The sequence below is a fragment of the Balaenoptera physalus genome (genome assembly GCF_965194825.1).
Source record: "Balaenoptera physalus genome assembly, contig: SUPER_3_unloc_7, whole genome shotgun sequence".
Lineage (NCBI taxonomy): Eukaryota > Metazoa > Chordata > Mammalia > Artiodactyla > Balaenopteridae > Balaenoptera > Balaenoptera physalus.
In genome coordinates this window covers 152,632-168,578 of record NW_028126546.1, presented here as the reverse complement: position 1 = coordinate 168,578, position 15,947 = coordinate 152,632, and the positions used below count along the sequence as shown (strand labels likewise).

The window sequence follows — 15,947 nt, the reverse complement described above, 5'->3', positions numbered from 1 at the left end:
GCTGTTACAGTGGAGGATTACTGGACTGAACGTCAATATTATGACATAGTATGAGTGTGTTTCATGTAGGGTAATTGCAATCATTGTTGCTTTTGTTGTGGTCATCCATGTACAATGCTTGGTGTCAGTCTATTTATCTCTTGTAAAAATAAAATATACTGTGTGTGTGTGAAAAAAAAAAAAAAAAGACGACTTGTAAGCCAACTGGAAGATCTGACCAACAAAATTGTGCAGTTTTTTCCCCCTTCCTTTAAATACAAGTATATGATTAAGAAGGGTTCCTTTCTCTGAATCTTCTCAGCCTCAAAATGTGACTTGGAGAGAAGAAGAAGAATATTGTGATGAGTAGTTAAAATGGTTGCTTTGAAATCCATTTGCTTTGAATGGTTGCTTTGAAATGGGAGGCAGCTAAATTTACGTTCTCTTCTTTGAGCTGTAGCTGGCTTTTTTGAAGTCAGTCCCATGCTTGTCTGGTTCAGGGGTCAGTCAGATATTTGGGTAAAATTTATACACAGAGTTTGGGGCTTCTCCTCCCTAACTCTGTACTTTCTGCCATTTTCACCTTCAGATTCCAGAAGCTATGACTGCCCTGAACTCTGTCTTCTAGTTCTCCACAAGAATGAGGCTGATTTCTATTGAAGCTTTAGCCTCCCTGTCAGATGTAACTCTGGAGTAGTCTCAGGCTAAAAGCAAAACAAATGAGAAACTCACCTTTTACCCTGTGGTTTTCTCTGTTTCTAAGTGTTAACTCCCCTCTAGTATCTGCTTTTTATATATTTATTTTTCCAGAAAATATATCCACCTTTTCTTTATTCAACTTAAATCACTGAACTACATCAAGCCAAAAAGCCCTACTATTTTACATGTTATATGCCAGAAAACATACCTCACTAGAATATCGTATAGTCGTAATTTGTTATATTTAGGCCTAGTTAGATAAAGAAACAGTATCGAGCAGAGCTTTTTTAACGAAAAAAGGGAGGAAGAAGCTGCAATTTCCTATTCCTACATTAATAATTTTCATTAGAGTCGGTGTTCTTTGTGGGAAGAGAAGAGAAAACTAAATATAAAACTAGAATTTATGCATTGGCCAAAATAAACAGACCTAGAGGAAAATGTTGTCTAATTAAAAGATCACTGAAAATTATTTGCAGGCTATGATATCTACAATTACTAATCATTCTTATGTATAGTGTTCTATAGAGATTTTTTTTTTTAACATAGAGATTTTCTGAGACTTGACCAGTTTCTCAAGTGTCCCTCCAGGATAAAAAATAGTAATAAAAATAAAATTAAACATTTAATCAGTTTTAAAATTTAAAAATCATTTAAAGTTAATAAGGAGCCATAGAGTATTATTTATTAAGACTGTGAGATAGCAACATTTTAGATTTAAGTATACAGAACATAATAATCCTTTGAGAAAACAAACAAAAATTTAATAGAAATGTACCATACATATGTTCAAATTAGGAAGTTTTAATTGACATGTGGTGTGGATTTTTTTCTTCATGCCTATTATTAGATTTAATATATTTTACAGTTCAAAAGATTAAATCTCTTTGTATTATTATGGTTTGACAGTAAACCTGGATTTTCAAGCACATGGGTGACAGTAATGCAACTGGAAAGTTTCAGAGATAATAATACAGACCCATGTAGAGGGTGTAATTGTCCCAGGGGGGTAAGAGACATAGGTGTACTTGCTTATTCATAGACTGGTGACAGTTTACTATGACGCTAATCCTTACTTGTTTGAATGAATTAAATATATTTAAAATGAATGGTCATGAAGGCTGAAACATTTGACGCTAACATCCTAGCAACATTTCTTAGTTTCCTGTTGGTACCGAAGTACAAAATGCTAGGAAATATCAGTGACGTTTATTGAAGCGATTTCCTTTTTCCGTACTTGTGGGTTGATACTTCCAATCAAGTGTTGCTGATTAGATTCTGAAAGCATGTAATTGATTTTCAAACTCTTTACATCCTGGTTGCTATGTTTAAACAGCCACATGAGAAACATTTCCTGAGTCTAGGTAGATTGCTTTTTGTTTTACATGAGCAATAGCTTAAAAGGTGAGTTGACATTTAAAGAAATAAATATTCAAGCACGAGGTACATTTGAAAGTCATTAAGATTAATAAAGGTTTACAATAACATATTATCCTTAAGTGTTGACACAAATACTATGCTGTACTTATCTGACACTAATCTGTCTAACATATGAAGAATGGAAGCAATGATTTGATTTTGACCCAAATAATGATGTAATCATAACCTTTGCAAGAATGAATTAAAGCATATTCTAACCTTTTCATTATTTCACATTTTCACTACCAGAAAATCATTACTCAAAAGGGAAAGGAATGATTTTGCAACGGGGTCTTGCTTAGGGTTATATTTCAATTCCTCATAATGAAACATAAAGGACAGGAAAAAGAAGGTGAGGACATTCTATCAAATCACTACTTGCAGTTTTTCATATGTAATACTCAGTATAGTTTAAGACTTAACCAAGAGAACAACCCATTATGTCTCAGCAGCAAATCTGTCAATATGCTGATGGAGCAGAGGCATAATATATGTTATTTGAATATTGCAACAGGTAACTTTTATTTGTAAAATGCAAGGAAGATTTTACTTTAAGGGAAAAACTTCACAACCTAAGGATTTAATTAAAAAATATCAAGTGAACAAAAATTCTGAAAGCCTGTGAACATTAAACTAGATGAAAATTACAAACTTTTAATATGAAAAATTAAGTAGATCATCCCTTGATTTGTTGAGCATAATAAAGCTTATTGAAACTAATCAAATGACATTTTTTCTTATGAAGGTCTTTCTGATATATAGCATTGGAAACTTACTTCATTGTTCATGATCATTAATGCTGAATTTAATTTAATTCTATTTATTTTAATATTCAAACCTTTATTAGCTTCTGACACCGGTCAACCCCACTCCTGGGAGCAGTTCCCTCCTATACTTGTAAGGTCATTTAATATGTACTTCGTAAGGAAGTCTGCATTTAGACTCAGGTTTGTTTGCTTGATTAATTTGGTGAACTTAAAGACATTGCTTAGTCAAAATTCAAACAACACATGGATTCTAAATTGCTCCAAGGTAAATTCTCAATTCTATACAATTTGCTGATTTTTAAAGGGGGGAAAAAAAAGATTTTCTAACTTTTCTCCAATTGTTTCCAAGGACAATTGACAATTTAATGCTATCATTTACATGTAGGCCAAAACATGATTTGTTCCTGTCTCCTTTTCACTTAATTCAACTTAAAAAAAAAAATGTATTGATGGCCCACAATGAGCCAGGTTTTATTTCACTTTCCAAAGATACTTTAGTGAATCAAACAAAGATGCCTGCCTTTGTGGAGCTTATATTCTAGAAGCGATGGGGCAGCAGATAATGATAAACATGGACACATAAATGATATTTTACATTAAAAGGCAATGAGCCTTATGGAATGAAAGAACAAGGAAAGGGTTTTCAATTGTAGGCGGGGCCTGGGGGTGGATTATACTTTTACTTAGGCTGGTATGGGTAGACCTCCTTTTGGTGATAGTTGAGCCAAAAATTTGAAGAAGTGAGGGACCTCACCCATAAAGATATTTGGGGAAAATTGACCCATTCAGAGTCAGAGCAAAATCCTAAATGCGGAACTTGTCTGGTATGTTTGGAGAAAGCTATGAAGCTAGTGTCACCGGAGAAGCAGAAGGTGAACCGGAGCTCCCGCTGCATCTCAGTGATGTGAGATGTCTGAGAACTAAGGGAGGGGTAATCATGTGGGGCTTTTAAGTCATTTTGAAGAGTTTGGTTTATATTCAGAGTGAAATGGGAGCTAATTTAGAAAGACTGAACTTCTGTTTGTTAATGACAATTCTGGCTACCATATAGAGAAGTTGTGGGAGAGGAACTGGGGTCAAATCAGGTCACCTAACGATCAAGCGCTTCCTGTAATTCAGACAGGGAGTGACAGAAAATACAGCCAATCCAAATAAGTACATCTATTTCAGGAAACACCCTGAAGCATCTTTGAATAGGACACTATCTAGTTTACACACCAGTCACATCCGATATTCAAAGGATTTTATAAGGTTATCACTTTAAGTTAAGTTTGGGAACACACATTCACTCCTCTTCTGTGGAGAATGGCTTTTGGCAAGATATTTTTAGTGCCATAACTACATTTCAGTGTGAATTATTTGGTGTGCAGATTATATAAAATGCTTTGACGTATACTATATATCAGTACACAGTAAAATCAAAGAGGAGAACTAAGCAGGGCTTAATTCATAGGCCTAGTGTTGCAAACTTCTTTCCCTTTGTCCCTCTGAAATCTGCTTCTCAGAGTGAGACACAATAGGTTGAGCAACAAGCAAGGATTAGGTATGGTTCACATATGATTCCAGAGTTGGTTTATAATCTTGAATGAGAACTGAAAAGTCAAAACCCCTTTACTACAATTCCTTTTCATGTGACTCTTGGGCATGCCATGTTTAAGAGGTACTGTGTCCCACATCCCTTTAGAAATACTAAGTATTTATCTAACTGCCATTCTCCTAGCTCTTTCTAGTCATGGTTCCAAACTGAGCCATGATTTTGAACCATCATTCAACATTTTAACGAGTATGTATTTATGTATCTAGTAAGTTTGGCCAGCCTGGCATTTTCATATGGATTCCCACATATACAGTTTAGGAAGATTACACACATTAAAATGGTTCTTTCTTCCAAAAGTCCCTGTTATATTTACTATAGAGAAAAAAAATTGGATGATCATTTTAACCCTTGCTAATGTTTTTTACAAGATTACAAAAAGTTTTATCTAATAAATAACATAAAATATGTTTTATAAAATATAGATAAATTTTACAAAATATATACAGAGGTTGTATTAATAATTAGTAATTAGTAAATAATTAATAACCAATACAAAACCAATCAGGGGGTTGCTGCTCAGATACACAATTATGAGGATAAAAACAGAACAAAAACAAACATCACTGGAATACAGACCCCCCTCAGCTCCACCACTAACTAATAATAGGGATTGTCCTTAAGGACCTCCTGCCTCCCTCTTGCTGTCAGAATCCATTGTTAGCGACACCCTTTCTCTTTCATCCCTCCACATGTGTACAAAACTCCCAGTACAACTGTATTTAGCTGTGTTCTTTCTCATATCAGGTAAAAAGTAATATGCAAATAAACATGTAATCAAAGAGGTGAGTTATTTGTCAAATCTTGTGAGTTGCAAGGTCTTCTTAGTATGACAGCTAAGGAGAAATTCAATGTTTATATTAGAAAAAAAACCGAATTTAATTATGAAATGTAATCAGCACTCATATGCTGTGTGCCTGCTCCTTGAAAAAAGTTTTGCTAAGTCATGCCTTCAATTTCAAGACCTTACAGTTCATTGGAATGAGGAACTATGAATAGATATGTGCACATCACTACCTCCAGTATAAGACACTGGGAGAGAAGAGCTGGAAGGTAGCACTATAATGCCCTAGATTGCACTAGACATTAAATCTTTACCCATAGGATACCCATTTCATTTTACTAAATGGCTCTCTATAAACCTAGTGAAATGAATGATTTGCCAGATACTGTAAAGAGGGTAGAACTACAGGATTTTATAGTGTAGGTTCAAACTCTTTGCCTGACTCTCATAGTTTATAAGCTAGTCTCTTGCAGCCTTCACACAATGATGTTAAAAGCAAAGCAGCTACAAATTCCCTACCGTCGTCCTGGGCCCCCGTATCTCCAACCAGGAGTCGCTGAGAGGACAGAGCAAAGCGTCACCCTGCTGAATAGCAATTACTGCTTCTGTAATACCTATAATAACTGGCCCTAGTTTATAAAATTGAAACAAATTGCTTACAAGTGATTATTTTCAAGCAACATAAATAGTTTAAAGCTACTGCATCTGAAAAGTTAATTACCCTGAGTGCAACTCAGCATAATTTGCCTTTATAAAATATTTTATATTAAAAACCAGGCTGTTCACTAATGTCAGACAAAGGATTGTTCCCTTTGTGACAAGTTCACTTTTAATTTGCTTTTATTAATTATTTACTGATCCTATTAATAAAGAAAAACTGGAAATATATTACATAGCCTTTTATTTTTGGAAATTGAGATGTATTTAGAACTAAAGAGGAAATGAAGGAAGTAAATGTTCTTGTAATTCTTCACTCTCTGGCCGCTTCTATTCCAGAGACAGGAACAGCCCCCAAGACCACACTGTGAATTCGTCTGAGAATATCAACTGGGCTCAGAAACTTCCTCTCCCCCGCCCTCCAGCAAAACACATTTTATAACCAATCTTAACGAGCTGCAGTCTAGTGACTGTCAGTGGCCAGACCAACAAAGCTGACAAATTAATTTACCTTAAAGCATAGTTAAGTGGTAATAGCAGTGCTGTTTTCTCAGAGAATGTTTGCATTTCAGTAGGGACTCCAGGTTACCCCAAAGGAATTGACAATTAATAGTGAAGCTATACAAATGGCACTGATCAGAAATACCTATACAAATGGGACAGTATTAAGGTATATATATTTTTTCTACATATATTTGCTCCTACAATTTCAATTAGGTAATGATTTTCTGTTTTCTTTCTCAATGGACATTTGTTGTAGGAAAGCAGAAAAAAGCAGCTTAAAGCCAAAGACTTTTCCAGTATTTTATAAAATCTGAAATTGAATAAAGAGGTAGGTGTTCCACGTTAGAAATAAAGAGGATGATAACTTTGGGAAAGACAAGCCAACAACGGGCTGGTTTTCCCCAAGGATGAAAGCAGGTTGGAAGAACCTGAGGATTGTGAGAGTCGTGAGCCGACCTCCACCTGTTTGTGGGGAGGAGGCTGGGGGTGAGCTCGGGCTTATGGAAAAGGATGGAACTGAGCAACGTGGACGCTGGATCCCCACCCAGGAGCATCTGTATTGACCTAGTTCCTGAGCACGGCCCAGAAGCAACAGAGCTAATGGGAATGTGTCCTATAATACCTTGGGGCCATGTAAACATGTAAAGCACTGCGTTGTGCTGGAGTGGAAGTGTGCGCCCCACTAATTGAGTTTAAATTGTACTTCTCCCATTCCTAGTAACTCTATTTTTGCATCCACACCCCAATCTCTCAGCTTCTGTCTTTCTAGGTGTCTCCTTGAGCACTATACATCACAGCAGATGCAAAGCAGGGTGTGATACGTCTTTCTGGAGCATCAAGTTTTTTTTGTTTTAAAGTATTTATTTATTTATTTATTTATGGCTGTGTTGGGTCTTAGTTTCTGTGCTAGGGCTTTCTCTAGTTGTGGCAAGCGGGGGCCACTCTTCATCGCGGTGCGCGGGCCTCTCACTGTCGCGGCCTCTCTTGTTGCGGAGCACAGGCTCCAGATGCACAGGCTCAGTAATTGTGGCTCACGGGCCCAGCTGCTCCGCGGCACATGGGATCTTCCCAGACCAGGGCTCGAACCCGTGTCCCCTGCATTGGCGGGCAGATTCTCAACCACTGCGCCACCAGGGAAGCCCGAGCATCAAGTTTATTAACTAGAATTGGAAGAACCAAGGAGTCCTTGGAACAAGAACTATCCCCCTCCCCCACCAACACGGAAGACAGAAGAGTGGGGGAGGGGAGACGTGACCCAGGAATGACAGTCCAGTCTCTGAAGTTTCACCCAGGTGGGGGTTGAGGGGCAGACCTGCAGCCACGGTGGCCTCGCCTTCGGTCGCCCGGGCTGCTCCGGACCATCCTCTGAGCTGGCCAGGGTCTTGGATACGATGCTTCTGAAGGCCGCGCAGAGAACACCCTCATCTTCCCCTGCACCGGGCCCCAGGGAGCGTGGCGGCCTGACCTTCCTGCCTCGGTCATGCATGGGGTTCACATGGGCTCACTTTATTATGACGCCGCATGCTGGGCAGCTTGCAACAAAGATGTTTCAAAACAAAGTTCCAGATTCTCCTAGCCACCCCGTGCTTTTTCTGGCTCTGGCCAGAGGGAGTGGATGAGGACACACTCTCAGGCTGCCCAGTGTGGGAGGACCCTCCAGTGTTGGACACACCCGGGGGGCAGCTGGTTCCCTCTGGGGCTCCAATCCTGCTGCTGGTGGAGGGGGATGTCCCAGTGCCACACTGGGGGGCTGGGCTGGGGGTGGCAGTCCTCGACTGCAGGCTGGGTGGGGGACAGGCAGACTCACCGGTCTTCTGCCCCGCCTGCTGGTCTTCCTGCAGCTGCACGTTTTCTCCCTGGTAGAGCCACCTGCTTTTCAGGGGGGACACCACAGGGCTTGGAGAAGGCTCGAGTTCACTGCCGCTGAGGTCCCCGCGACAGAAGGGCCTCACAGTTACGATGGAGGCCCCTACCTGGGGTTTCTCGGCGCTCACACTGCCTGTTCCAGCATCCTGGATCTGGTCGCAAGTCAAGCCCGGAGTCGTCACCGTTGTCACCTTCAGGTCCTCTTCACAGGGTGGCTGGAGTGGCTCCTTCTGGCCCATGTTTAACCAAGCATGCCTCATGAGGTCAGGTAAGGTGCCTCTGTCACTGGGGTTGAGGGCAATCATTTTTTGTAATAGATCCCTTATCTCCAAAGACAGATAAGGTGGGATGTGGTATTTCCCTTGTAGGACTTGCTTCCGCAGCTCCTGGAAGTCTTTTCCCACAAAGGGCCGGGACCCAGTTACCATGGCGTAGAGCACTACTCCCAGGCTCCACACGTCCACCGCAGGGCCGCTGTAGCTCTGCCCCAGGAAGATTTCCGGGGCACAGTAAGGGGGTGTGCCGCAGATTGTGTCCATTTGTCCAGAGTCATCACACTTGTTGCTGAGGCCAAAGTCTGCAAGTTTGATATTCATGTTCGAATCAAAGAGGAGGTTCAGTGGCTTCAGGTCCCGATGCACGATGCCCCTCTGGTGGCAGTGCTGCAGGGCGGAGAGCAGCTGCCGGAACGGGCCTCGGGCCTCCGCCTCTGTCATACGGCCATGGATCTTCAAATAGTGGTACATGTCCCCCCCACTGAGGTACTCCATCACCAGAATAAATGCCTCCTCTGTGTTAATCGCCCCCAGCAGTTTTACAATATTGGGGTGATTCAGGAGCTTCATACCGCACACTTCCCGGAAAAGTGCCTGGGCACTTGCGACGCTCTGACGCCTTTTCTTAACCACCTTGAGAGCCACCTGTGTCCCGGTCAGAATGTGCCGCGCCAACTTCACTTTACCGAAGGTGCCTTCACCAATGGTGCGGAGGATCTCAAAGCCATCAATATGAGCCTCCTTGTCAGCAGAGTTGGCTGTGAGGCCCTGCATCGTGGTGACCTGCTAACTACACTGACTGACAGCACTACCTAGCAACGCTAACTACGCTAACTAACAATGCTAACTGTACTAACAGTGCTAAGTGTGCTGTCTCTACTAACAACGCTAACTACGCTAACTGTACCAACGGCGCTAACTAGCACTAACTACACTAACTATGCTAATCAAGTATTAACTACACCAGCTATGCTAACTATACCAACAGTACTGACTATGCTAACTGTACTAATCTAGCAATACTAACTAAAATTAAGATACAAATGAGAAAAAGAACAAAGGAAGAAAAGAAAGCAGAAGAAATGGAAAAGACACACCAAAAAATGGAGAAGAAAAAATTTAAAACTAAAAGAAATGATAAAGAGAGAAAAATGAGAAGAAGGCAAAGAAGAAAGAAAAATGAGAAAAATAAAAAAGAGTAGAGAAAAGAGAAAAACAAATCAACAAAATGGCAGCAACAAGGAAAAAACAAGCTAACTGTAGGTCCAAGGCCGTCAGGTCACCAAAAGCAGCTTCCTGGGCTCTAAGGACCAAAAACCTGGGCCCAGCTGCCCCTTTTACAGGGCTCTGTGAAGTACATCACAGTGGTGCACTCTGAGGTCAGAGCAAGAAATGGACGCATCACAGCTGGGGGTAAACCACAGGGGTTTTCTCACTTCTTGAGTTCAAGGCCCCTTTACACTTAGGAAAAAGGATCCCAAAGAAATTTTTCTTTACGTGTGTTATTAGACATTGGTATTCACTTTGTTATAAATTAAAATCTGTAGGATACTTCAGTGGCCTTTTTATTTCTCGTTTGAAAATCTGTAATAATTTTAAAGACCTCATAATCTCTACACTTGAAATATTCAATTCCTTTTCCTTAAATTCTGGTCTCAAAATAATGTTGCAACTTAACTGACTTCACGATACTATACAAAATGTTCTGCTGCATAAGACACGATAAGGTACATTATGAAAGTTCTATGAAGCTGAGAGAAGATTTGCCAGGAAGGTCATGAGCAGATTTCTCATCAGGAGCCTCGGAGGCCAGATGGCATGGCTCAATGTACTTCAAGTGTTGAAGGAAAGAAACCGTCAACCAAGAATCCTATATCTAGCAAAACTTTCCTTCGAAAATGAGGGAGAAATCAAGACATTCCCAGTTAATCAAGAGTTGAGAGAGTTCTTAACCACCAGACCCGCCTGCCACAGGGAGTTCTTCAGGTTGGAGTCAAGGACCCTGCACAGTAGCTCAAAGCCTTATGAAGAAATAAAGACCTCTGGCAAAAGTAGATAGACGGGCGATGAGAAAAGCTAATACTGTTGTAACTTTGGTTTGTAGCTCCACTTTTTGTTTTCTATTTGATTTAAGAGACTAATATATAATAAAACACACCACACACATAGAAATCAAAAAAAAATCTATACCTAAAGCTATCACTAGAATTAAAAAATTTCACACATCTTATTAATATATACACTTGATGAAAAAAGCGTTGAAAATTAGCATCAATATTGATATAACTATTTAGGAATTTAGATGACATGTTCCCCTATGTAATTAAATTAATATTTGGGAGAAAATTAGGAGATAAAAATTCTTTGAAATCTTAACATTTCATTATAAAAATAACCTTAATAATTACATAAATGAAGTAGAACTTTGGTGTGTAGATTTCTATCTACATATACATGGAAAATTATGAAATATATACAAACATGTACACACAGAATGGCCTTTACATATTCTATGAAAAATTCGTTCCCACCAACTAATGTATCACGGAAAAAAATTTCCAGAGGAGATATAGATAGATAGATAGATAGATAGACAGACAGACAGATATGGATATATGTATCTATGTTTGCCTCTATAGACCCTTACTAGTAGTTGGCATTATGGATGGTTCTACTAATTGACTCTTCTCAAATTTCTCCATGTAAGTTTGAGATAAACATGTAGGACAGCTTTCTTACCATGTGGGTAGTAAATGGGAGCAACAAGGACTATTGAAGGAGAACACAGCACATTGCTGCGTTAGTCTACTGAATATACTAAAGGGAGAAATTGAACCATCCCCATGTCAATCCTTGGGGATTAAGCAGAAGAACAAGGTGTTTACGTTACTCAAGTTTCAAACAAGCGAACAGACACCTCAGCACTTCCAGGTAACTACATTTCCACAAAAACTCCTATGAACATGCCAATAAGTCCAGAGCATCAAGAACTATGGCTAAAGAGGCCTTATGAGGCACTCAAAGCCCTCACTTAGCCTAGAGTAAGTGGTTATACAGACTAATCCTTCTGTAACCCAAGTGAGGGGTGGAGAAGAAGCACTTCCTCATAGCATAGGGCAGTGGTGATGGACAGAGAATATGCAAGGAATGAACTCTTAATACTGGCATCTTGTAGGCACACAGAGTATATAGATCATAGGAACAATGAGAAAAGAAACCTTTAGTTCCTTTAATTGGCTGAATTCATTAGAGGCTAGTGTGGTTTCGACAAAAAAAAAAAAAAAAAAAAAAAAAGAGGCTCTTTCTAGCACAAGAGTTGGAAGATTGGTGGCCTATTTCAGTAGTTCTTATATAATCCAAACTCAGGTGAACAAGTGTTAGAGACAATATACTTTATTATGATCAATCTTTGTAGGAGAGGCATAAACCCAGTCTGATTATATTTGAAAAAAAACTACTGTGATAATACTTCCCTTCCACGTGTTGGAGTATAATCTGCCATAATATATTTGGAGAAAATCTGGAATTTATCACATTCACAGTGAAAAAAAGAACAATCTGCCAGGGATTGGGGAGGGGAGGAGGGAAGGATGAACAGCTAGAGCAGGCAGGATTTTTAGGGCAGTAAAACTATTCCACATGATGTGGTGGTAATGGTGGGTACATAACATCATGCCTTTGACAAAACCCACAGAACTGTAGATCACAAAGAATGTGAGCCCTTAAAATAACTGACTTTATTTTATAACAATGTATCAATGTAGGTTCAATTTTAACATGCTTACCACACCAAGGCAAGATGTTAATAATGAGGGCAAGGGAAGGAGTGGGAGGGGGAGTATATGGGAACTCTGAACATTCTGCTCAATTTTTCTGCAAGCTCAAAACTATTCTAAAAATAAATTCCAATAATTCAAAAAATGTAAAGGGAATAAGAAAGGCATATGAAGTTAATACTAAACTAAAAACTTTGGAGTAGGCATATTAATTTCAACAAAGCTGATTTAAGAATCAGCTTGGGACACCTGGAAACAAAGGGCAGGGTTAGCCCCTACAGCCAGTGCTGCTTTACAAGATTTGGAATAAACACATAACTGAGTCTTTTGCTCCATGTGGGAGTGAAGAAAAGTGTAGGAGGGGCCTTGCCTCCAGCCTTACAGTCAGCTCCCTGAGGGGTTGTTCTCTATCTTGTTTCATACTGAGACTGTTTATTGGTGACATTCTTTCTGGGTCAAAACCATTCCAGTGGGGGTAAGCTGAGACGAAGTGAGAGAGTGTCATGGACATACATACACTACCAAATGTAAAATAGATAGCTGGTGGGAAGCAGCCGCATAGCACAGGGAGATCAGCTCGGTGCTTTGTGACCACCTAGAGGGGTGGGATAGGGAGGGTGGGAGGGAGATGCAAGAGGGAGGAGATACGGGGATATATGTATACATATAGCTGATTCACTTTGTTATACAGCAGAAACTAACACAACATTGTAGAGCAATTATACTCCAATAAAGATGTTAAAAAAAATTTTTTTTAATTAAAAATACCAAGGAAAAGGTGGGACATTACATATTAATAAAAGTATCAATTCTCCAAAAAGACATAAAACTCCTAAAGTTGTGGAATCTGACATCAAGCTTTCAATATATGTGAAGCAAAAACTGATAGATCAAGTAGGTACAGAATCAGTAAGGATAGACTTGACCTGGACAGTAATAGCAATCAAACTAATATAACTGGCATTTATAGACTACTCCACTCAACAACAATAAAAGATACATTTTTCTCAAGCTCATGTGGATCACAGAGAAAAGTCTCAAGAGGAATTTTAAAAAGCAATTATATAGAATTAAAAATTTTTAAAAAATTGTAGATACAGAGAAAGCAGTGCTGAGAGGAAAATTAAGTGCATATATTCAGAAAGAAGAAAGATCTATAATCAGTAATCTGAGCTCCACCTCAGGAAACTAGAGAATGAAGAACAATTTAATATTAGTGTAAACAGAAAGTAAAAAGAAATAATACATATGTGAGCATAAGTTATTGAAACAGAAAACTTTAGTAGAGAAAATCAATGAAACCAAAAACTTCTTTGAAAAGACCAGCAAAACTGATAAACCTCTAGCCAGGTTAACAGAAAAAGAAAAGAAAAGAAAAAATAATTACCAGTATCAGAAATTAAAGAGACGTCATCCTGACCTGTTTCATGAATGTTAAAAAGGCAGTAAAGAACAACAAGCAGAACTCTATAATTTAGATGAAACAGAATGATTTCTTCACAGACACAAATGCTTAAAACTTACACAAGGAGAGACAGGTAATCTGATCAGGCCCATATCTATTAAAAAAAAAATTGTATCAATAATCAAAAACCTTCCAAAAAAGAAACCTTCAGTTCAGATAGTCACCGGTGAATTTTACCAAATCAAAAGAAAGGGTGCCAATTACCACAATCTCTTCCAGAAAACAGAAGCTGAGGAAACTCATTCTATGAGGTCAGCATTACCATAATACCAAAACCAGACACAAGCATTACGTGACATAAAAATATTTATATATCATGTTAAGAAGTGGAAAACTTTCTCACTAAAATCCAGAAAAAAGGAAAGATATTCTCTTTTACTCTTCCTACTCTCCGTTTTAGTGAGATTTTTAGCTAGTACTTTAAAACAAGAAAAAAAAAAAACAAAGAGAAAGTATTTGGCTTGGAAAGGATTAAATAAAGCTGTCTATACTTGCAGATGACATGACTGTCTCTGCAGAAAAATATAATTTTGGAAAATTATGGAAATAATAAAGGACCATAACAAGGTCACAGGATTCATGGTTTAGTATATATTTTTGTGTATATGCTATACATACATATATATGTATTTTGTATATATACCGTACATATAAATATAAACACACATACATTTAATACGTCAATGAAATTTGAAATTAAAACATACCATGTTGGGCTTCCCTGGTGGTGCAGTGGTTGAGAATCTGCCTGCCAATGCAGGGGACACGGGTTCGAGCCCTGGTCTGGGAAGATCCCACGTGCCGCGGAGCAACTGGGCCCGTGAGCCACAACTACTGAGCCTGCGCGTCTGGAGCCTGTGCCCTGCAACAAGAGAGGCCGCGACAGTGAGAGGCCCGCGCACCGCGATGAAGAGTGGCCCCCGCTTGCCGCAACTAGAGAAAGCCCTCGCACAGAAACAAAAACCCACCACAGCCAAAAATAAATAAAATAAATTTCTAGTTAATATTAAAAACAAAAAAAAAACATACCATGTATATTGTACCATAAAAATGAAGTACTTAAATATAAATCTAACAAAATATGTATAGGAACTATATGTGCAAAACTATAAAATGCTGATAAAAGAAACCAAAGATTAAATAAATCAAGAGTTATTCTGTGTATACTGACTGGAAAAATCAATATTATTAAGATGTTTATTCTTCTTAACTGTATCTATATATTCCATGCAATTCCAATCAAAATTCCAGTGAGCTCTTTTCTTGATATTGACACACTAATATCAAGTTAATGTGGAAAGGAGAAAGACCTAAAACAGCCAAAACAATAATAGAAGATTAACAGCATAGCTGTAGTGCTAACAATTCCTGATTTCAAGAATTACTATAAAGCTACAGTAATCAAGAGAGCATGATATTGGCTCAAGAATAGACACATAGATCAATTAAACCATAGAAACAGCCCAGAAGGAGAGGCACAGAAATGCAGTCAACTGGTATTTCACAAGGGACAAAGACAATCAAGAGAGAAATAGATGAATGGATAAACAAAGTGTGGTACATTCAAACACTGCAATATTCTTCAATGAAGAAAAATAAATGAACTAAAATGCCATGAAAGGATATGGATGAATATTAAATGTATAGGGTAAAATGAAAGAAGCCAGTAGCAAAAGTCTACATACTGAATTATTCCACTTATATGACATCTGGAAATGACAGAACCTATAGGCATGGTAAATCAGTAATGGCCAGTAGATTAAAGAAGGGCTAGAAATGATGATGAAACACAGGGAATATGTTCAGAGTTTCAAAACAATGCTGTATACTTTCATTGCAGATACATGACACTAAACTGTCACTGTCTGCGGATGACATGATACTATACATAGAGAATCCTAAAACTGCCACCAGAAAACTGCTAGAGCTAATTAATGAATATGGTAAAGTTGCAGGATACAAAATTAATGCACAGAAATCTCTTGCATTCCTATACACTAATGATGACAAATCTGAAAGAGAAATTATGGAAACACTCCCATTTACCATTGCAACAAAAAGAATAAAATACCTAGGAATAAACCTACCTAGGGAGACAAAAGACCTGTATGCAGAAAACTATAAGACACTGATGAAAGAAATTAAAGATGATACCAACAGATGGA

At 38.6% G+C, this 15,947-nt stretch overlaps 1 long non-coding RNA gene across 6 annotated transcripts in view; it reads right to left on the bottom strand.

The window, feature by feature from the left end:
• The window catches only part of LOC309659105, a 442,553-nt gene that overhangs the window by 374,355 nt on the left and 52,251 nt on the right, over positions 1-15,947 (bottom strand). For all 6 annotated transcript variants that reach the window (XR_014262598.1, XR_014262599.1, XR_014262600.1 and 3 more), the window contains exon 3: positions 14,490-14,644. This is a non-coding gene — a long non-coding RNA (uncharacterized lncRNA). The remainder of the gene's footprint in view (positions 1-14,489; positions 14,645-15,947) is intronic.